This window comes from Mytilus californianus, unplaced genomic scaffold (genome assembly GCF_021869535.1).
Source record: "Mytilus californianus isolate M0D057914Y unplaced genomic scaffold, xbMytCali1.0.p SCAF_5, whole genome shotgun sequence".
Taxonomy (NCBI): domain Eukaryota; kingdom Metazoa; phylum Mollusca; class Bivalvia; order Mytilida; family Mytilidae; genus Mytilus; species Mytilus californianus.
In genome coordinates, this window is record NW_026262701.1 from 36,773,312 (window position 1) to 36,798,023 (window position 24,712).

Here is a 24,712-nt window from a genome sequence, read left to right on the forward strand (position 1 = left end):
AAGAAACAATGACTGTAAAAAAATAAATTAAAGAAAGTTTTTGAAAAAAAAATAATACATTCATCAATAAAAAAAACAACGATTGTAAATTAAGATTCATTTATGAAGTTTTGTCCTTTTTAAAAATTATACAATTTAAGAAAAGCTGATTTATATAAAATTTTGTGCTTTTTAAAAATGAAGGAATTTTTTATATGTAAGATTAAATTGTACCTGAAGCAGAGGAAATCTCCATTTTTTAATAATTTATCCTTTTTTGTTATCACAAATCTATCTCATTCAATATCAATGATGTTGTTAAAGTGATAACTCATAATATGGGATACCATTATAACATTAAACATGTTGCTACATAAAGGGGTCTTTTTATTAATTCTCGAAGTGTTTTCATTTAAAACACTGGACACTTTTAATTTGCAAAACACTCATTTGCAAATCCGCCGCCGCCTCTCCTTAGACCTACAATGTAGTGTATATAACCAAAATGTGCGGAATTACATGGGATTCAATAATTTCATTGCTTTTCTACTGTTATTATTATATATATTCTGTAATTTGATTTAGAAAAACATGGGATTTTCAATATCCCATGGGATAAGGCAAATCCCATGGGATTGACCATTATCCCATGGGATTTTGGTTAAATCCCATAGGATTTTTTTGGGTCCCATGGGATAATTGTAGTCCCATGGGATATTTGTTGTCCCATGGGACAAAAAAAATCCCATGGGACTATAATTATCCCATGGGATTTTTAATATCCCATGGGACAAAATAAAATCCTATGGAATTCAAATTATAAATATACAGTAATGTGTATGTTACAATGAATTCTGTTTGGTAGTAAAAATTTTATAATATATATATGACATGTATGAGTGTATTTTGGTTTTTTTCATTTTGTCACAAACATGTTTTTAATTTGTTTATATGACAATAAAGATTATTATTATTTTGGAAAGTATAACACTATTTAAAGTCAAAAAATAAAATCCTTTAACTGAAATAAAATGATGACATGTCTTAATAAAAGAAAAAAATATTGATTTGAAATCTTTGTCTTGTTTGTTTTATTATGAAAAATAGAACTGAAAAAAATATTTCATATTCTGACTGAATAAATTGACAAAGCACAGTTAATAGTTTACTCTTTTCATGAGTTAAAGTTTTCTTTGTTATAGTTCCATTGCAATACATGAATATGCAAACGATTTGAATCTTATACCTTTGTGGTGTTCATAATATTACGTTTATATTTGCAAATTTATAAAATAAACACTTTTCCTGTTAAGTTTTAGTTTTTCTTGTTTCAGCTTGCTATGTACAATTATTCAGTCCTCTATATAAGAGTCAAGTAAATAAATTATTTCATCCACTAGAATATTCCTACAATTCTAAGACAAAATCTTTTTTTGCAATCTGTTCTTCAAAAATCTTCCACCGTACATCTTTATTGGATGGAGCCATTTAAATGAGTGGACAAAGCAAGTTCATTTGTACAACAAAATACTAATATATTTTTTCATTCCTCCCTTCTTTCAATTGATAATTACGTTGTTGCATTTACATGATTAAGTTCTTGTGCATCTATGATCATGATGATATGACGCCTTTTTGTTTATAGTCATTATGATGAAATTTCCTCTTTCTTATGTAGGAAAAAACACATTCCATTTCAAATTAATAAAAAAGTCACACTATGTTGAAAAATATCAACTTTAAGTTTTCTGTTCAGTATTGACTTGTTGAATGATGATCATGAAAACCAAGATGTCTGACCTACAAATACACAAAACTCAAAAATTATAAATGAAGAGAAATACAGCAATAAAATGGCTATTTTATCATATTTATGTACATTTTGATATAACTTTCATTTGAATATTTAAAATTGTAAGAACTCTTATTTCAGTGCTTTGTGTCTATGGTTTTCATATTAGTTGTTTTTTGTGCCTTGTTGCAGTCCTTTGAGTTAAGCCAATTGCAACAAATGTTTACAGTTTGTTCAAATGTTGTGCTGTTATTAAAACCACTGTCCCAGGTTAGGGGTGGGTTGGGTGCTCACAAAATGTTTATTTTATTAGTTGATATTTGCTTTGAATTAGCTGTCAGTAACTGTCAGTACTAATAGATCTGTATGTTGAGTCTTTTTTGTTAAAGGGAAAGAATAAATTTCCAGCCACATCCGGTCTGTGTTTTTGGTAGCTGTTTTTCTGCTTTATTGCATTCTAATGAGTTAATAAAATTGAAAACGAAAACGGGAATGTATCAAAATAACCTGACCAAAGAGCAGAAAATAGCCCTTTTCAACTGATTTTATAGTTTTTATATTTAAATGAACTGACACTTACACCACTGTCCTTAATTAGAGGAGGATTTGGCGCCAGCAAACATGTTAAACCATGCCACATTTTGTAAATGGCTGTCCAAAATCAGGGGCCTGTTATTCAGTGGTTGTCAATTGTTGCTATATATCATATTTGTTTTTTATTTTTTGTTTTGTGCAAAAATCAGGCACTTAGCTTTCGCCTTTGTGGTGTTTCCCCCAAGCATGTTTAGCATGGATAGACACCATGCCCTTTTTAAATTGTTTTACATTTGTTATTTCATGGCCTTTTATAGATTACTATGCAGTATAGGGTTTGCTCATTGTCGAAGGCTGTACAGTGAACTAATTTTGTTAAATTTAATGTCATTTGATCTCTATTGGAGAAAAGTCTCATTGGCAATCATACCGCTTCTTATCTTTATATCAACCCTGCCATATTTTGCCTGTCCAAAATCAGGAGCCTGTACATAGTTCAGTGGTTGATGTTGGTTCAAATTAGTCTGGTATATTTGAAGTTTTAATTGATGTTTTGTTCCAAATTTTGTTTGTGGTGTCTTTTATAGATGACTATATCATGTATAGGGTATGGGTTTTCTCATTATTTACAGGTCATCATTGGCCTCTAATAAGTAATTGCATTGCTTACATCCACTTAATTGAACTCTGGTGGATAGTTTTCTTATTTATCATACCACATCTTATTTTCATAATAATCATTATTCAAGGGCAATAACTTTTATAGAAGTGGACTTACCATTTAGGCTTTGTTGACGTCTGTAAATTATTTGTTGATAATTTCTTTTGTTTATAGTTTCCCTTTATCTTTAATGTCCTTGCCCTACACATAAAAGGGTAAACATTATCATTTAATGACAATAACTACTATCACATAATTAGTACTAGTAGGCAACTGACAATTTTGGATCATTTGTACATCTTGTCTTGCTCATCATTTTTGCTGTTTAATATTATCAATATTCTATGAAAATGAGGTCACAGCAATATTAACCTTGGCAGACAGACATCTTGTTATTTTTATATGACACCTTGCAGTCATTCCATACACCAACAAGTAGACATATGCTTATAATATCTGATAAAATGAAAAAACCAAGAAAACTTAGCATTGACCAAAGAACCATAAAATGCGGTCATGGTTATATGAATCTGCCAGACAGACATGCATACCTTACAATCATTACATCTACCAAATATAATTTACCTGATGCTTAAAGCATATGATAAACTGACAAAACAATGCAAACTTTTCATTGACCAATGAACCATGAAAATGAGGTCAAGGTCATATAAAACATGCCAGACAGACATGTGCATCTTACAATCATTCCATTCACCAAATATAGGGGCCTTATTGCTAACAGTATCCGAAAAATAGATCAAACCACAAAAACTAAACATTGTCCAATGTACTATGAAAATAAAGTCAAGGTAAGATGAAACTTCTCAGTCAGACATATGCACCTTACAACCATTCCATACACCAAATATAGTTGACCTATTGCTAATTTGAAAATAAGGAAATAGAAAAAGTGACCAAAAAACGAACAAAACAAATAACATTGAGCAATGAACCATAAAAATGAGGTCAAGGTTGAACAAAACATGCCAGACAGACATACATCCTTAAAAATTTTCATACACCAAATATACTTGACATGATGCATACAGTATTAGAAAAACTGGACATTTTTACCTCGGAATAGTGATGTCATGGACTAGGAAAATTAGTCTGGGGACATAAATTACTGACATCGGACTAAATATACTAGTAAATTCTGTATCCATGGACTTTTAATACTAGTTATATTTGTCTGACCAATTTTCATTATTTTTACCAGGACTAATTTATCTCTTACGCTAGTTCTCTGAGAGACATGTCACCTTACCTTGACACATTATTCTGACTCTGAACAAACCAGTATTTGCTCTTACACCTTAATAATACAGCGTGCTTAAGGGAGAAGCAGCAAATACCAACTTTAAAGTCTTTGGTTTTACCCGGTTGGGTTCAAAATAAACAACCTTCTGCACTTGAGGTGAACACGCTACCACCAGACCAGGCAGTATAATATAAGGAGTTTACCCAAGATCTAAAATGGACAGTAGATTTTTTTTTCAACATTCTGGACATTTCTACCCTTGTCAGATATTGTCTATCTATTTTGGCCTTTTGTAGCTTATTACGCAGTTTGCCTTTTTAGCCCATTGTTGAAATCTGTACAGTGACCTATATAGTTGTTAACTTCTACGTCTTTAGTTTCTGGTGAAGAGCCGTCACATTGTCATGATACCATATTTGTATATATTTTTGTCATGTAGGTGTAAGGAGACAACCTTTTGATATTCTGGTGGGATAAAAAGGGGAGACAGATTTTTTTATCACCTGGCCTGGTTAGTTTTTCGGGATTCGTAAGGATAGAAAACCCGGTAAATTGTAACAAACCCCTGTGGTACGACCATATTTGCCAAAAGATTAGTCCAAATAATTATGACGTCTTGCAAGGCTATTTTAACTTTTTTCTGGGCACGTAATAGTCAAAGTTGTGACTGAGTGCGGAAATATGAAGATAGATAGATAGAAAAAAAAATTAAAATAGCCTTGCAAGACGTTATAATTATTTGGACTACCAAAAGATGTAACCTAATTCTTACTTGTTTGGGGAAGAGGGGATTAACCGAACCACTATTCAATCTACATCAGTGAACTGAATTATTGTCTTTTGCAGTAGTCCGAGTCGACATCTGTAACTAATCGTGCAAATTGATAGTCAACAGTATACCTTTTTTCAGAATGTCAGCTTACAACAAAGAATCACTGGTGATAGGGGAGTGTAACCGATAAATTGATCCTGAATCAGATAATATTTTCCCAGTAACGGAGAACCCCTTTCTTTGAGTGAATATAAATAGTGACGGGGGTCTCACAAATAAATATAAATCTGAATTACAGGAACATCGATTAGCAAAGTAAACTTACATATTAATCTCGAAGTTATTTACGGTAGAGAGAGACTGTGCTCCTGAATTAAGGTATTATACATTTGTGTATTTTACTCGGGGGGGGGGGGGGGGGGGGGGGGCACTTCCTATATACAAGATGATAGGACGTGCCGCTGGAATAGGTCACTTTTTCCTGCTTGAAAATATGGGAATAGGTGCAAGGGAAAACTATCAGAAATATATGAAAAGGTCGATAAAGTTCCAATTACTTGTATATGAAAAGCCCTGTCATTTTTTCACAGCCGAAAATCTCGCCGTAAGTAAACATTACACACAGAATCTTAGCCTTAAATATTCCACTTTTCCAACACACCCCACGAAACCCAATCAATATGGGAAAAGGTTACAATTTTACCCACGCAATATATGAAAAGGTATACATTTTTAAGATCTAAATTATATGAAAAGGGTGGGGTAACAGAACCCCAGCGACACCCCCTATCAATTAAATATTGAAGTGCACCCCCCCCCCCCCCCCCCCCCCCCCGAGGTATTTTACTGCTACAAGATATTTGATTTGCTAATCACGCACCCGTTGCTGAGCAGAGAACCATACTTTCAAGCCAGGGACAGTCTATACTAACAGGCAAATAGGCAGGCAAATCCTAACAGTACTGTAACTTAATGATACATGTATATCAAGTTACAGCACCTCACCCAGCACAGTTAGCACACTGGTGTATGTCAGTCTTATAATATAAAACTGCGTAGGTTCATATCGTTTGATTCAACGTTTTTTTCGGATATTTTTTAGGACCGTTGTCAACATAGTCAAATCCGACCTGCCACTTTGCAACCTGTCCAGCAAAATATAATTCGTTTTATTAAAAAAAAAACAAGACCAATCATAAACTTTTCAAAACTCAGTGTCGTATTTTATTGTCTTCCCAACAATTTTAAATAAAAGCTTAAAATGTTTGTTTCACTTCCCTCTGACTTCCCTCCTGATTTTTTTTTCTCAAGAAATTATAGAATCAGTAAATGTATATATATATATATATATGTCTGTGGTCACCGTCATGCATTTAGATAAGAAATTCCAGCATGCATCATCAAATAATTCATGTGTATTTGCTGGGAACAGTATATCTATATATACGTTCCTGGTATTTGTGACATCAACATAACTGAAACATTATATTATTTCCCAGTAATTAGGTAAATCATTTTGATTTACAATTATATATGTCTGGGACTTATGCATGTATATGTCTCACAGGCACTTGTCTCAGAAAAAAAATAAAGGTATATAGGAAATAAAATTCTGAGACAAGTGCCTGTGATATATCTGTCAGTCCCAGAATAATAAATATAATTGTATCTTAATCTTTGGAAACATCCGATTATTCAATTGTTAAATTCTTTTACTTCATAATTATGTCAAAGTATACTTTTAAAGTTTAATATTTTAAAGTTAAAATGAATATTCCGTTTTGATCTGAGGAAAAACTTTTTAAACTGTAATGACATGGTCAGTCAACTGATTTGTTACATGGCTGATTACAGGTAATTAAAGCATGCAGTAATTTTCCATTACGACAGTGCGTGTACCCTGGGGTGTGTATAACGTATTAGAAATACCATAGTTATCTAGAGAACATCCTGTCTATGTGTAATACAGATTGATGACATTACACAAAATTTCTTTCGTTAAATGTAGTTAAGTATCTGTGTCCATTCCCTATTGCAACACTACAAATTTTTCGTAGAAAAAAATGTTAAAATTAAAAAAAAAAAATCATTTATATAAAATAAAGAAGAAAAAAGTAGCAAATAAACTTATGTAACTACGTATTTAGTAAACATAATTTCACTTTACATGTACAAACCCTTGAGAAAACGTGTATATAGTTGTGTTTAAAAAGGCCAATTCCCAGTGGATTTATTTCACACTAGGACCATAGGCACTTGTCTCAGAATTTTGTTTCCTATATACCTTAATATGACATTAAAAGTATATAGAAATTTTTTTTTCTGAGACAAGTGCCTGTGACTAGGACCTAAGATAACTAGAACTAAGTTCTTTGGAAAGTTTTTTGTCTGATACATGTATACCTATAGATAATGTACATAATTAAGAACAGCTTCAAATATATGCCTATAAATTAACGGTACGTCGAAAAACCGCTCAGGATCTCCTGAGTGCAGACAGGACATCAAAAGTCACGCAGGACATGTATATATGTTTTACGTCTAGTAAGGGACTTCTGGTTTTAGTGAGCGTTGTTTTATTTTAGAGATATTGAGTTTTTTGTAAAAAAAAAAAAAGGGTGTTTTCGCATGTCACGCCCGGTACGTCTAAACACCGCTCAGGACCTCCTGAGTGCACTCAGGACATACAAAGTGCACTCAGGACATGAAATATATGTTTTAGTGAGTGGTGACGGTATGCATTCGATAGATAATTTATTTCTTCATCTAATAATTTTTGTTTTGATAAATCATTTTAACATTTAAGGAGTTATTGAAGTTTTCATCGGCACGCGCCGTTTTTGTGAAATATGTCAGGCATGACCGAGGATTATATTGAATACCAATTATCATGTTGATTAGGTCGTTTGATCTTTAATAATTAGGAGTGATTAGTGATGGTACTAACCTCATACAAGTAAGCTTGGCAAACAAACAAAATCAAGATGTCTTTTGAAAAATAAAGAACAATGAAGATATATTGTTTTAGAAAAAAAACGTTAAATAAACATTTTTCTTTTTGTTAGTAATAATTGAAGCCAGTCGAGAAATATGAGAAATCTACATATATAGTTGGGAAATTTTCATTCAATTCGTTTCATTTCATTTTATTAACTTAATAGATAAAAAAAATATCATTATTATTTTCTTTGTATAGATTTTCGTATTTTATTAAAATTTCGTGCAATAAAAAGTTTAGTTTTATTCTTACTTCAAAAATGAAGAAGAATAATTCTTTCGTATTTTCATATCTCTAGATATATTACAATAGACTTTAATTGCATTGTTCCATAGTAAAAAAAAAGAATCGGTGAAACACCATTCATAATTTACTTTCAAGCTAACAGTTAATCTGATCACTCACTAAAAATAGCGTTGAATTAAAAAAAAAATATTGGTATCATTGCGTTCTAATTCTTATTTATATAATTGTGTGTGTGTGTGTTTTGTTCTATTTTCTTGTCTTTGAGATTCATTCAAATAATTAACACTTTTTGACCAATGAGAGGCTGTGTATGTATAACATAACGATTTAATCAAAATTTCATTTAGTTAGATTTATTCCCCTATTGAAACTCGTTCTTGTCCAGTAATAAATTCCTTGAACGAGTTTGAAAAGGGAAATAAATTTGTCATACTTTTCATGAATTAAGATTTAGTTTTGTAAATGGAACCCGTTCTTAACTGTAGAAGCCGTACTTACCAAAATACGCTTTTCAAATAATCAAATCTCATTTAGTTGTGTTCTTTCTCATTTTTATCGTTCTTGTCCAGTAATTTCATTCTTGAGTAATACGAATGTTTTAACAAATCCGCATTTAGTAAGATTTATCTTTCTCATTAAAGTTGTTCCAAACGAATTCCAATGTGAAAATAAATTCTGAAAAATTAATTTATCTCTGTTTTCTGAAAATTATCATATTTGGGTATTATTTCTAAATAATTTGTAAGTAAACGAAATCCGTTCAAACCACGACTAAGTCTTCGTGCACAGAGTTTGAAGTGTCAAAACCCCAGAAACTTGCTCGTAAGCCAAACCAAAGGAAAAGACCAAGGACAGCACGTACGCAGTTAAGATATTAGACTTAGCAAATCATATAAATAAATACTGATCTGTCTTAATAAGTTTAAATTCAAAATATTGTCATTGAAAATATACTTAATATATAAATATAATTTCAATAAATTTGTTATCTATATCAAGGCTGTGAAAATCTTGAATAAATTTTGAACTTGACATTCATGAAAAAGGTTATATCGAATATCGAATATCGTCATAAAGTGTTCATTCCATAAGAAAATGTTTTTCGGTCTCTACACTGCAACTTTCACAAAACTTAATAACATCGTGTTATTCATTTTAAACGTAACACAGTACTAACAACACAATTCATAAACAACAATAAAGATAATCGAATCAATTTTGTTGATTGGATAATTCACGGCTCAGTAGTTGTGTAATCATGCAGTGACACGTGCCCTCATTATTTCATAAGAATTAACAAATCTATCCAAGTTCGATTTCAAATTCTACCAAAATTTAACTCTTAAATAATCAGCGTGTAACGAATAAATTCATCCATCCTGTGTGCAAATACGATGACTATAAAGGGTCCTGAGTGCACATTGTATGTCCTGAGTGCACTCAGGAGGTCCTGAGCGGTGTTTAGACGTACCCTGTCACGCCGTATGTCAGAAACTATTTATGCTTATTGCATAAAATTCACACACAAGACGACGACTTATGGCGCATGCTGTTTATTGGTCTTATAATTTTGGTTTTGATAAAATCAAACCAACATTAAAGAAGTTATTTGGGATACGTCATGCATAACCGATGATCATATTCAATACCAATCATCATTTTGATTAGGTCGTTTGATCTTTAATAATTAGGACTGATTGGTGATGGTTTTAAACACATACAAGTAAACTTTGCAAACAAACAAAAAAAGAAAGCGTTTCCTTGGAAAAATTATAATAATACATGAATATTGTTTTTACAAAAAAAAGTTATTTTTTTCGTTTTGTATGTAATAATTGAAGCCATTTAGAAATATAAGAAATCTTCACATAGTCGGGAAATTTTCAATTCAAGTTATTTCATTTGAAAACGTTAAAAAATATAGATCTTATTCGATGTAAAATGTGGGGTCCTTGGAGATCAAAACCCCGTTTAAATAGGGTTTGTCTACTTTCGTCTATTGCCGAACATTCTATAATGCTATAATATAATGAATCGCGTCTCCAATATCACCACCATTACATAAAGTACAAATACAATCTTCTCCTAAATATTTGGAATCTAACAATTTCATTAGGAAATTTTGAGTCACGATTTAGTTTTGGGATATTTTTTTCTTTGAATAAACTTAATTTTTAAAACGTTTCAGTATTTTTCTGAAACATTTTTAAAAGGAAACGGACTTGTAAACAAAATTTATTTTTGAATATTAATATTGAACAATGATTGTTAAGAAAACAATCTGCCAAAGTGGTTTGGTAATTAACTGGCTTCATGCTGTCAAAAATGTCTCCATTTTATAAGTTAATGATAAAAAAAAAACTATTTGAAAGCGAATTAATCATTTCCTCAACTAAATACCATCTATAAATAAAGTCAATTCGTCAAGAACTTTCTCTCATATATTTAAACAATTGTAAAATAATTAATTTAAACTTTTGTACTGCGACTTTCTGTCCGTTTACCGATACTTATTCCTTGTTAAGTTTTTTCATATCCATTTACGAATACTTATAATGTGATAATTTTTCCGGATGCTTTTTATCCTATTTTCATATCAAACAACCATGTTACCCGTAGAACGGAGTTAAGTACAAATTTAGGAATTTAGTACTTAAAATTTTCAACAACAAAATTTTACACTTTCATTTACCTGGATTTTTTTTCTACGCTTCGAAGCCGCCACCCTGTATCAAACATAGCCAACACCTCGCATGGCGTATTCACGATGTTGAGGGATTGACAATATACAGCAAGTAAGTAATTAGGTGTTGAATGCCAGTAGATCTGAATTTGTAAATTTGTAAATTGAATTTAACCTGTTTGGAACGTGTATTGTTGAATTGTTTAATAAAATTACACACACAATCTGGGCTGATATGCATAAAACCACTTTAAGTTCAAGGTATCAATGAAACTGGGTCTGCATGAAAAAATGACTTATCACATAGTACCAGAACCTATGTTTACTGTTAGATGATAAGAAAATATAGCTGTAGGCCTAGTTGAAAATCTTTACAAATTATTTATTCTTTAAATTTCTATTTGACTGTCTGGGTGCTTCTTATGCGTTTTAAATGTTTGCGTTTTGTATGCTATAGTTAAGTTTTATAGACTTTTGTACGTCATTTGGTCGTTTTCAAGTTTTTGCCATGGCGTTGTCAGTATGTCTTCGACTTATAAGTTTTATATAATTTGCATCTCTTGTGCTGTATGTTAAAATGTATCTACACAATTGCTGCATCTTTACACATTCATCAATACACCTAAAAATATGAATAAAGCTTTCGTATATATAAAAAATAAGGAGATGTGGTATGATTGGTAATGAAACAACTATCCGCCAGTTCAATTCAAAAACCTGATATAAGCAAATGTGACTTACTTACTTACTTTAATCAGAGAGATCTTGAATCTGAATTCAATGATACGAAGTGGGAAGGGGTAGAGGTGGATTAAGGTGAGGACATGGGGGCCCGTCCCTTTTTTGGAAAAAAATGGTTGATTATTTAGAGAATCACTGAAGCGGGCCCCTCTTTATGCATGACAGTTAGTGCCTCCTTATGACATTTTTTGGATCCGCAACTGGTGAGGACTTCATAAAAAAATATTTAGTAAGTTTTTGTTTTGTGATAAATAAAGTATTTACATTCACATAGACAGAAATAGGATAAAATAAACTACCGAAAGCTTAAGTCCACATAAGAGGGTATGGATGGGGGTTAACAGAATAGAGAATAACGGGCAAACAATAAAGATTAAAGAATAATGAAATGCTAAAATATGAGGAAAGAGAGTAATGATCAAAAAGTGTAAGTTTGTAGAAATATAGCTAAAAAAAATAAAGAACACAGAAAAAGAAGACCCCCCCCCCCCTCCCAAGATCCTGACTTCAACTTTAACGCTGCCGGGATATTTTGAGACAAAGTGCACGTATTAGTAGTCAGCCGAAACCACTACTGAAGCGTTTTGCATCCATACGTTTTTTTTTCGGGATACTGACTGCATAGTAAATTATCAATGTACTAGTTAATGTTCTCGAGAGATGACCCTATTACAGAGACATATATACACATATGTGTATATATGTCTCTGCCCTATTACGTGTCAGTAACCTCCTCGACACGGTTCATTTTACGGCGGCTCATTTTGTCTTAAGAATAAACATAATTGATAAGTTTCTTTCCCCTGCATTCCTCGATCGCACTTGTAAATAGCACATTGGTCTCAAGACATTGGTACACTATACGTTACAACACTTGCCGTCAGTACTCAAAATTGGAAAAATATTAAATAAGAAGGTATAGAAAATTAATGCACACACACTACTATCAACCACAGACATGATGTTTTTCTCAATTTGCCTAAATCGTTATTCCGCAATACAACGAGGGTGATGAAAACACGGGCACCGGCCTGCTGTGAATTTGAAAGTTTCCCAAATGAGTAACTATCCCTTACTTTTCTAGTGTAAAGTTTTATTAATACACATTTGATTTGAAATGGGATATCAGAGAGATATATAAACACATATATCATAGGCTGATCCAGGGGGGAGGTTGGGGGCCCGGGCCCCCCTTTCTTTGGAAAAATTTGGATTATTTAGGGAATCACTAAAGCATGACTGGAGCCGGCCCTCCCTTATGAAAAGTTCTGGATCCGCTAAATGAGAAACTCAAGAAATTGATTTCAATTAAGATAAATACATGCAGTTTATAATGGTTTTCAGTTGTTTTTTAAAGGAGAGGCGGATTAAGTGGGGGGGGGGGGGGACAGGAGTTCGGGGCCCCCTTTTCTTGAAAAAATTTGGTTGATTATATTGGGAATCACTGAAGCATGACAGGAGCCGGCCCCCTCTTAGGCAATCACTTATGAAAATTTCTGGATCCGCCACTGTAAAATCGTCTTCAGTTGTATTATATTAAAATTTTTATACCTGTATTCTATAGTACAAATCAAAGGAAAATAATGTAAATTATCTGGTAGTAGCAATACAATATAAATATTGAGCAAAATTTCTACAAACTTTACCATACTCTATTCAAAAATAAACATTATACATCAAGATAACAAAATAAAATTTAAAATCAGGGCGGATGGACCCAGGGCAAACAGATATTAACTTATTCAGGCTAACAAGTAATTAAGGTTGAATGTGAATCAGGGCGAATGGACCTAGATCCAAACTCCAGAAGGGTAACTCCTATAGTTCAAAAGTTCATGTTTATAAATTTCGTCAGGTCACCAGTACCTCACTAATAAAAATGAAACAACATGTTACAGACAATTTACATCTTTAATTTCAGCATAATTTTGGTTTTGGTTATTAATATCTTTCTTCTACATTTTTGGATAAATACTCATTATCCGGCAAATTCCAAGTTGAACCTTCTTCAGTAGGCCTATCCCCACCAGAGACCAAATGATGCACAAGTTAGGTATAGGTAACAATATAAATGCAACAATGAGCAAAAGCTATACCATCTAGCTAGCTATAAAAGGCTTTGAATAATATAAAATAAATCAAACAAGGAATTTAATGGTTTTGGGCAACTGTTTTGAATTTTAAAAAAAAGCTTTAACAATGTTAATTTTTGTGTGCATTAATTTTTGCTAATTTTGAATAATGGACAAAAATGTGAGATTGATTATTGTGATTTAAGAAAAATCTGCATACATAAAATTGAAAATGGAAATAGGGAATATGTCAAAGAGACAACAACCCAACCAAAGAGCAGACAACAGCGGAAGGCCACTTACGGGTCTTCAACGCGGCGAGAAAGTCGTGCACCCGGAGGTAGTCTTCAGCTCATAAATATGTATTAGATATAAGAATGCAATACAGCTCTCAGTCGCATTAATAAAAACCTCACAATAAGTTCTGAAAATCAGAATAAAAAGTATTGTAAGATTCTCAAAGTGTACACATGGAGTTATGAAACTTAAATTAATCATGCTAATTAAACATGTTAAAGATTGGCATACAACTTGGAGTAGCCTAATGGCATTGTATAGTGTAATGAATTCAGGGGATAATGGCACTACGTCTTTGATTTTAAAGTCCTCAGAATCAATCTTTAATATTAATATGCATACTCTTGTACAAAGGAATATTAGTATGCAATAGACATATGGTCTTCAAAAATAAGAGGTATCCATGCTATACATTTATGACAAGATCTTAATCAAGTATTAATTTTGGTTTGTTTAAATATTTCGGAGGTTAGTATGACGTCCTTTCTAATGATGATGTTTTCGTTTGAAGTTGGAAAAAATTGTTTGTACCAACAAAAATAAATACACGAAGTTTATCCAGAATTATGTGTTTATCATTTTTTTTATGTTTAGGTTGCCAGCAAGATGAAAAGAACAATGCAGTTCAAAAGTCAAAATGTGGATAAGCTGAGATACAAGGTCCTACTTTTGCAGATTTTCATATTTTGCATGAATGAATTTGAAGTTTATATCATGGAGGGCAGAGAAAGAAAAGAAACACTTCAATTTTCCTGCTTCTGAAGAATAAATGTAAAACATCTTGTTCGGTAAGTGTTATGCTCTGTTTTGATAGTGTTTGTGCATTCATCTGTCTTTCTCTAAATTGTATTCACTTAAAGTTTTTGGTTACAGTTCACCATGAACTTCAGTTAGTAACTTGTGGTTTTACATGTATATACTCAAAATTTAGTACTTTAAAATGTTCATGTATTTTTGTCGAGCCTGCGACTTTTGTCGCAGAAAGCTCGACATAGGGATAGTGATCCGGCGGTGGCATTAGCTAACTTCCTAAAAGGTTTATATTTTAGAAGGTGGAAGACCTGGATGCTTCATACTTTGTATATAGATGCCTCATGATACGAATTCTGTCTGTCACATGTCCATTGTCCTTGACCTCATTTTCATGGTTCAGTGACTACTTGAAAAAAAAGTTCAGATTTTTTGTAATGTTAATTTTTTCTCTTATTATGAGTAATAGGATAACTATACTTGGTATGTGCGTACCTTGCAAGGTCCTCATGCTCGTCAGAGAGTTTTCACTTGACCTAGACCTCATTTCATGGATCAGTAAACAAGAACAGTCTTAGATGCATGATTTTTTTTATTAGTTGTTATTGGTTTTGAACTAGCTGTCAGTAACTGCGAGTACTCTCAGATCTGTACTTAGTGTCTTTTTGTTGTTTGGATGTACAAGTACCCGGCCACGTCCACTTGTATTTGTAGTATTTTTATCTATCTGATGAGTTAAGCCTCTTTCAACTGATTTTTATACGACCGCAAAATTTTTTTTTGGGTTCGTATAATGCTATGATGTTGTCCTCATCGTCTGCGTCGTCGTCGTCTGAAGACACATTTGGTTTCCAGACAATAACTTTAGTTTAAGTGAATGGATCTCTATGAAATTTTACAAGAAGATTCAATACCACAAAAGGAAAGTTGTGATTAGTTTTGGGGGTTATGGTACCAACAGTTTAGGAATTAGGGGCCAAAAAGAAGCATTTTTGTAGTTTCCGGACAATAACTTGTGTGTAAGTGTATGGATCTCACTGAAATTGTACCATAAGGTTCCATATCACAAAGGGAAGGCTGGGATTGAGTTTGGGGGTAATTGCCCCAAACATGCAGGAATTAGGGGCAAAAAGGGGCCAAAAACAAGCATTTTTCTAGTTTCTAGACAATAACTTGTGTTTAAGTGTATGGATCTCTCTAAAATTGTACAACAAGGTTCAATACCTCAAAGGAAAGGCTTGGATTGAGTTTGGGGGTAATTACTCCAAGGGGGGGGGGGATTTTTTTTTTTCTTCAATATTTTTGAAATTTCAAATTTTTTGAAAAGTTTCAAGAAGAAATCTTCAATTGAAAGTATTGCGCAATAGATTTTTAAGATCTTGGACCACATTTATTTTGTGTCAGAAACCTATATTATGTCAAAAATTTGATCACAATCCAAATTCAGACAGTATCAAGCTTGAATATTGTGTCCAAATTGCCCCAACTGTTCAGGGATCGACCTCTGCGGTCGTATCAGGATGCGCTCAGCAAAGCATTTTATTATAGTTCGTTCTTATGTTGTACTGTTACACCACTGTCCCAGGTTAGGAGGAGGGTTGGGATCCCGCTAACATGTTTAACCCCGCCACATTCTGTATGTATGTGCCTGTCCCAAGTCAGGAGCCTGTAATTCAGTGGTTGTCGTTTGTTTATGTGTTACATATTTGTTTTTCGTTCATTTTTTGTACATAAATTAGGCCGTTAGTTTTCTCGTTTGAATTGTTTTACATTGTCATTTCTGGGCCTTTTTTAGCTGACTGTGGGGTATGGGCTTTGCTCATTGTTGAAGGCCATACAGTGACCTATAGTTGTTAATTTCTGTGTCATTTGGTCTCTTGTGGAGAGTTGTCTCATTGGCAATCATACCACATCTTCTTTTTTATATTTAAGGTTAAGTTTTGGTGGTCAAGTCCATATCTCAGATACTATAAGCAATAGGTCTAGTATATTCGGTGTATGGAAGGACTGTAAGATGTACATGACCAACTGGCAGGTGTCATCTGACCTTGACCTCATTTTCATGGTTCAGTGGTTATAGTTAAGTTTTTGTGTTTTGGTCTGTTTTTCTTATACTGTATGCAATAGGTCTACTATATTTGGTGTATGGAATGATTGTAAGGTGTACATGTCTAGCTGGCAAGTGTCATCTGACCTTGACCTCATTTTAATGGTTCAGTAGTCAAAGTTAATTATTTGAGTTTTGGTCTTTTTTTCTATTACTAAATGCAATAGGTCAACTATATTTGGTGTATGGAAACATTTTATGATGTACATGTCAGTCTCGCAGGTTTTATTTGACATTTTCACGGTTCATTGCTCAGTGTTAAGGTTTTGTGTTTTGGTCTGTTTTTCTTAATCTATAAGCAATAGGTCAACTATATGTGTTGTATGGAAGGATTGTAAGGGGACGACCATTTGATATTCTGGGGGGGGCCAGGAGGATTTGTTTTGGATCGGTTATTAATTTTTGTAAACTAAGAGGACAGATTATCTATTTTCTGCACTATTGAAGCAAGATTTTTCATTTTCATTAAAGCAAAGGACTGATCATTTATTTCACAACTATATTTATAATATTCGAAAACATACAATTTTTAAATTATTTGTTTATTATAAATAATTCATGTAAAGTCAAGTGATTATGTACCATTTAATCAGAATTAATTATTATCCTCTGCAGAAATGAATCTTCTACCGGTATATCCCCCAATGCATATACATGTATTGCATACATACACAGTATTAAAGTTTGGTTGTAACTAAGGCTCTTTTAAAAGTATTGGCAAACATGTTTTGCCGAGCGGAGCGAGGCAAAATTTATTTTTTTAAGGGTTTTTGAACCGCTGAAGGCCCAAGAAGCTATAGAACAAATGATGCAAAATCATGCCTTCTGGGTGTTCCCCAGACCCTTTCTTAAACTGAAAATGCAAGTTCTGTTTTAATAATTTTATGACAATATTTTGGTCTCAAATCAAAATCACGTTATAGATTCAGTGTAAGACTTAAGTTTCTAGGAACAACATCAAAAGACAAATATGCATGATATTAAAAGCAAAAATGTAATTCACATAGTTAAGTCTGTGGCTGCTGTGTTTTTTTTAACTCATGATCAAGTTAATAATAAAATTACTAAATTACAAAATGACTGCAACACTTACAGAATACAGAAGGGCAATCAATGAACAAAAGACAAATAAATAAGAAACATTGAACCCGAAAAATCAGGGGCTACGTCTGAGGGAGAACAGAACTTGCTTCTTGCAAGGCACTCACGGTGAACACAATTTGATATGGAGACAAGCGTTTGGTTTTGAAATTTCCTACATGAGGCATTTGTCTCAATGTAGTTACGGCCCTGATTTAATAAAAGTGAGGTAAGTGTTCCTGAGACAATTAACCTCAAGTTAAATGAAACCAATTTTCTGACATTTCAAGTATATTTAAATAATATTTATACTTTTATTATTAAAAGATATGGGAAGTGTTTCCAGATTTTTTTTTTTGGAAAAAGGAAGATTTTATGAAGAATCTGGTGCCATCTCATACTTTCGATTAGACCTGCTGAGTTATTTATTTTCAATACATTGCAAGTCAGGTAATTTATTTTCAAACTACCACAGAACAAACCATTTATTTTTGTGATTATCAAGGCTGAGTTATTAATTTTCAAAATCCTCCTGGCCCCCCCCCCAGAATATCAAATGGTCATCCCCTAAGCTGTACATGTCTACCTGGCATGGTTCATCAGATTTTCACCTCATTTCCATGGTTCATTGGTCAATGTTTAGTTTCCTTGTTTAAGTCTGCTTCTTAGAAACTATAAGCAATAGGTCAACTGTATTTAGTATATTGAATGATTGTAAGGTGTACATGTATTTCTTGTCGGGTTTATATGACCTTGAATTCATTTTCTTGGATCATGTTGAGTTTATGTGATAGTTGTAGTAAAGCTTTATATTTAGGACTATCAACATGATATCAATGATTAGTAAAGAAGGCGCAACATTTCAGCGTGTGCACTCTTGTTTATACATTATACACCACATTTACTGTTTTTACCCTGATTTTATGGATCACTGAACATAGAAATGTCATAATGTGAAATTATAGTACATTCTTAGGTTAAAGTTTTAGGTTAAGGTACATAGCTTACCATGAAGTTGAATTTCATACACATGTTCATTATGTGGTGAACTTTTAAATTCAGTGCCAAACTAAGATTTTGAGCCTGATTACATGATTGACTAGACATTGACACATGCTAGTGTTTGCCAGGCATGGTGTCCTGTACTAGGAATTTGTCCTGTACTAAGAACTTTAATAGTACTCGCTGAGTATGGAGTTTTTGTGAAAGTTTAATATTAGTGAGATTTTTGCATGACATCCTGTCAACTGCTTGTTGATCATGTTTATACACGTCTTAAAATTAATATCTGACACATTGGTGTTTTGTGAACTTGGAAATAAGTTATTTGATAGAATAATAATGTATTGAGATTATCAAAATAAAAAATATCCCATTTTTACTATTAATAATTAAGTGTTAACAAAAAGAAGATTTAGGATATATGTATAACCATATATAAAAATGAGACAGCAACCGAACAACACAAAAATAAGAAAAAAAAAACAATATAATTTTTTGTATCAATGTTATAATTTCCAACATGTCAAAAGAGTTCAAGGTATTTTCTCATTGAAATAAAACACAAGTGGAACTCTTTCAGAACTTCAGAAGCTTAAAGAAGTGCTGTTTCTATTGTTGGCGTTTTGTATAATATATTGCAAATTCTTGTGAAAAATGGAATGTTATTGTAATTGCCTAAAGTTTTAACATTGATCTATATATATATATATATAACTGGGGAAAATACCCAAATGTTATAAAGAAGAATACATAAATTGATTGTTATATAATATTAGAATAGGAAGATGCTGTATATTGCTAATTTGACAACTCTCCATCAGAGACCAAAGGATGTAGGAGGTTAGCAACTGATGACACTGGACAACCTTCAACAATCAGTAAAATCCATACCGCATAGCTATTTTTATTGAAAATCATATGTTCTTGCTACATGTATGCAAACAATTTTTTATTATCCATAACTTCGGATTTTATTGGTTCTTTTTCAGAAGGATTGAAATTCATCACTTAGAATAAAAGGAGAAAACACAGAAACAAGACCAGAATAAATTCAAAGACAAATGTCAGACCAGTTATTATTTTCATCACTCAGTCAATGAATCGAAGTTCTATTAAATATCTAAAGATATTAAAACCACAATAATGTCAATGTTCTGTGCTGAATGGCCAAAAAGTGGACTATACATTAAGATCACACAATGCTGGATGATAAGAAACTATTAATTTTTTGGATGGAGGGATATCCTGAAAAAAAAATTAGATTTATGTAAAAAGCTACTAGTATGTTAAGCCTAATAATAGAGTTTTCATTGATTCCAAATGGGAAAAAATTGTGTTTCAAAAAAGTATTCTAGAATTCATAAATAAACATATATTGATACTTACATTATCTGCTTTGTTGTTTAAAAGTTTAGTTTTGAACAATTATAGAACAATATGATTGCATTAACATTTCCAAGGAAAAAAAGATATTCGACTAAAAAGATTCATCTTAAAACAATTTACTACCAAACAGAATTTATTGTAACATACACACTACTGTATATTTATAATTTGAATCCCATAGGATTAATTGGATTTTATTTTATCCCATGTGTCCCATGGGATATTAAAAATCCCATGGGATAATTATAGTCCCATGGGATTTTTTTTGTCCCATGGGACAACAAATATCCCATGGGACTACAATTATCCCATGGGACCCAAAAAAATCCTATGGGATTTAACCAAAATCCCATGGGATAATGGTCAATCCCATGGGATTTGCCTTATCCCATGGGATATTGAAAATCCCATGTTTTTCTAAATCAAATAAAAAAATATATATAATAATGACAGCAGAAAAGCAATGAATTTATTGAATCCCATGTAATTCCGCACATTATGGTTATATACACGACACTGTAGCTCTAAGGAGAGGCGGCGGCGGATTTGCAAATGAGTGTTTTGCAAATTAAAAGTGTCCAGTGTTTTAAGCTTAAAGAATACATGGGACATCAGAGAAGGTACTCTGACTTCAATAGAAAGCAACAAAAGCCAATCCATAGCTCGTTGATCTAATGAGATAAAAACACACAATAAAATGTCAACAAAGTTTTTAAAAAACTGTTAATTTAAAGCTATGGTTATCTTACAATCTATATTGTAGTTCTATTGATTTTGCTTATTTTTAGAATTGTTGATTGTGCTGTTTTAATTTTATGCCAAGTGCGTAGATAATTACGCTTTTGACACGACAAAGACATCTTGGAACAACTCTTTGACGATACGTATACGTAATTGATGTTAATGGGAGATTTCTGTTAAATTTTCACATATTTATAGGCCATGAAGGATCTAGAGCTTAACATATTGTAAGCACACATTTCTGATGATGCCTCTAGATAACTTTTGGTTGGTTTGGCGTCTGCTTGACGTATACACCACGCCTACTTTTCGTAGGTTAATTGTTGCAAGACAAATTTTTGACCTTTTATTTTTCATTTTAGCTGTCTACAAAATTTCCGTCACTCTTGTCCTTGTCTGCTTATTTTTCTAAGCAACCCAAAGTGTGTTTCCTTAATTGTTCTGGTCATGAATCTATACATAAAATTAACATACTTTAGATATGAAAAATTCGTAAGGGTTCTGCGGAACCCAGTGTCTCGCCTACTTTTTCTGTTGATCGCAGGCTCAACAAAAATGAGGAAGTTAATCAATAAAAATATTCCTCTTGATACTATCTTTTGATTGTAAGAAGCTTCTGTCCAAGTTTGGTAAAAATCCAGGATAGTTTATGAATCTAATAAATGTTTAAAAACTTTAACTGCAGACTGAATGTAATGTTAACTGGAAGAAAACAAAATTTCCTTCTAGATACTAGCATTTGATCATAAACAAGTTTCTGTCCAAGTTTGGTACAAATCCAAAATAGTATAAGAAAGTTATTAAAATTTTAAAAACTTTAACCACAGAGTGAATGTGTTGTTTCCTGGCAGAAAATCTAAGTCCATTTAAAAGTAAAATACGGAAAAAATGGAATTATTTTTTTACAAAATTTCCTTCTAGATAACTAGCTTTTGATCATAAACAAGCTTCTGTCCAAGTTTGGTACAAATCCAAAATAGTATAAGAAAGTTATTAAAATTTTAAAAACTTTAACCACAGAGTGAATGTGTTGTTTCCTGGCAGAAAATCTAAGTCCTTTTAAAAGTAAAATACGGAAAATATGGATTTATTTTTTTATAAAATTTCCTTCTAGATACTAGCTTTTGATCATAAACAAGCTTCTGTCCAAGTTTGGTACAAATCCAAAATAGTATAAGAAAGTTATTAAAATTTTAAAAACTTTAACCACAGAGTGAATGTGTTGTTTCCTGGCAGAAAATCTAAGTCCATTTAAAAGTAAAATAAGGAAAAAATGGATTTTTTTTTTTTACAAAATTTACTTCTGGATACTCTTATGATCATAAACAAGCTTCTGTCCAAGTTTGGTAGAAACCCAGGTTAGTTTAAGAAAGTTATTAAAATTTTAAAAACTTTAACCACAGAGTGAATGTAATATTTCCCGGCAGAAAAACTAAGTCCATTTATAAGTAAAATACGGAAAAAATGGAATTTTATTTTTACAAAATTTACTTCTGGATATTATCTTATGATCATAAACAAGCTTCTGTCCAAGTTTGGTAGAAATCCAGGATAGTTTAAGAAAGTTATTAAAATTTCAAAAACTTTAACCACAGAGTGAATATTTGTGGACGCCGCCGACGACGACGCCGACGGAATGTAGGATCGCTATGTCTCGCTTTTTCGACTAAAGTCGAAGGCTCGACAAAAATGTGTCACCCGACTTTGATCAATCAATAAATCACAGCCCATTTTTAAACTTTCACTTATCTGATGGAATAAGTGTATAATGACGTTCGGCAAGTTCTCTTTTAATCATGTATTTATTGAGAAATACAATTGACACAACACCTCTTTGTAGGCCTAATTAACTTTTATTCTTGATATTTTAGCTTTTAAATTTGGTGATAAAAAAATAAGCATTTGTGACTTGCAAAACTTCAGTTTAAAATCGGCTCTGAAATTGGCATGTGAAAATGTGAAAAAAAATATCTAAGGGACCCGAGATTTAAGAAGGCCAATAACAAAATACATGTGTCCTCTAAAATCCTGGAAAAAGTTAGGATTGGTACTGAAGTAGGCGAATAGTTTTTTTCTCAAAACGTATTTTCACTGGTTATAAAAGGGAAACAGTTTGATTTTAATAGTACTTGTTAAAAAAAAAATGACGAAAAACAACTTGTGGGCCCCCCACCCCAACATACGGGTAGCACTTAAAATTAGTGTCAGTTTCGTTAGCGGAAACACATGTATTTTAAGCCTTAAATTGAGTAGAAATGTGAAGCAGCAACAAGTATTCTTCTCCCTTTCCTTTTGAAGACATCAAAAAACATCTTCTCCCTTTAAACATTTATGATTTTCGTTTTAGGTTTCTATGTAAAATATTAACCAATCACATAAAGACATTTGAATTTCTAGTTGCAAATTGCATATATAACGGTTTTTGAGTTTCTTGACTTGTTTTTTATACTAAGTCCATGTATAGAAATTTAAGTTACCTCTGTCTGTGTGTAAACACGCCACATTAATAACAAGGAAAGTCCCGTACCGCATGGTTGATCGTGATAACATGGATAAGGTTCATGTGGACCCTTTAGCTAAAATTGCCATGTTTAAACCACACAAATTACTACTTTTCGTCAGAAAAGCTTTTCCATCTGGAAAATTTTTAAAGGCACGGCAATGCCGCATGACCTAGAATCTAGATATATAGATTTCAAATTAATTTTATGTTTCAGAAAATTAAAATCTGGATTAGATTTCGCTATGCACTTTTTTCGTTCTTTAATATAATATGCCAAAATAAACAAAGTTGGGGAAAATGTTTGAGAACTTCCTCAATAGGTAATTATCGAAGTGAACTGTATTAATTGACATGAACAATAGAGGGACAATAGATATTTCTGACAACATTAGGATATTTGAATTATGATTATCTGGGTTATGCTTTTAACCTTTCCATATGCACCGGTGTGTATGTACCGAGTTAGAAAGGCCATTTTATTTTTTTCCTGTGACGCCGAATGCTGCCATTTTAGACGAAGTCAAAGGGTCGATATGAACCATAAGTTTGAAAAGATCGTTTGTCCAATATGTACCCGAACTGTACATGACAATATACACTTTGAATCAAGGTCATGTATCACTTACCTTTTAAATAATGCCGATTACATTTGAGCATTGATGAACCACACACCTAGTTGGGAAGTATTTTATTTCCTTGTTCATGTTAAAACGTGACCTACACAAGATGGTCACATGACATATTCAAATTGTATGTTAGTTTTAGTAATAATTCTTTCTTTTAACGAACAGCGTCGCATACTTTAAAATAATTTTAATTTTAATGTCTCAAACCAAAGAAGGGCTACAAAACTGTTTATCCTCATTGGAACTCAATATTGAGTGTAGTGTTACAAAGTATTGAACGGAACGGATATGATTTCTGCGCCGGAGATTGTCATTACAATACCTAGGTATTTATACTCTTGGAACACTTTTGATAAGATTTTGCTCAAAATAAAAATTAGTCTTTCAATAGTTCACCTGATTTATTAAATACTATTATTTGAGTTTTTTCTATATTCAATGATAATTGCCATTTTTGACAATAGTATTTTACCGAGGA

At 32.3% G+C, this 24,712-nt stretch overlaps 1 protein-coding gene and 1 long non-coding RNA gene across 4 annotated transcripts in view; one reads left to right on the forward strand and one right to left on the reverse strand.

Moving 5' to 3' along the window:
• Nucleotides 1-24,347, reverse strand: part of LOC127701761 (zinc finger protein 624-like) — a 30,119-nt gene extending 5,772 nt beyond the window's left edge. Inside the window, exon 1 of one of the 2 annotated variants that reach the window (XM_052205724.1) lies at nt 24,235-24,347. The gene's annotated coding sequence lies outside the window, so the exon portion shown is untranslated. The remainder of the gene's footprint in view (nt 1-24,234) is intronic. The other variant, XM_052205725.1, reaches the window with a different exon arrangement.
• Nucleotides 11,494-20,365, forward strand: LOC127701766 (uncharacterized). 2 transcript variants are annotated; one of them, XR_007982214.1, is made up of 3 exons: nt 11,494-12,586; nt 14,634-14,827; nt 19,968-20,365. It is a non-coding gene; the product is annotated as an uncharacterized LOC127701766 (long non-coding RNA). The 2 variants fall into 2 exon arrangements; XR_007982213.1 differs by lacking the exon at nt 11,494-12,586 and having other exon boundaries at nt 14,559-14,827.
• Nucleotides 24,348-24,712: the final 365 nt, after the last annotated feature.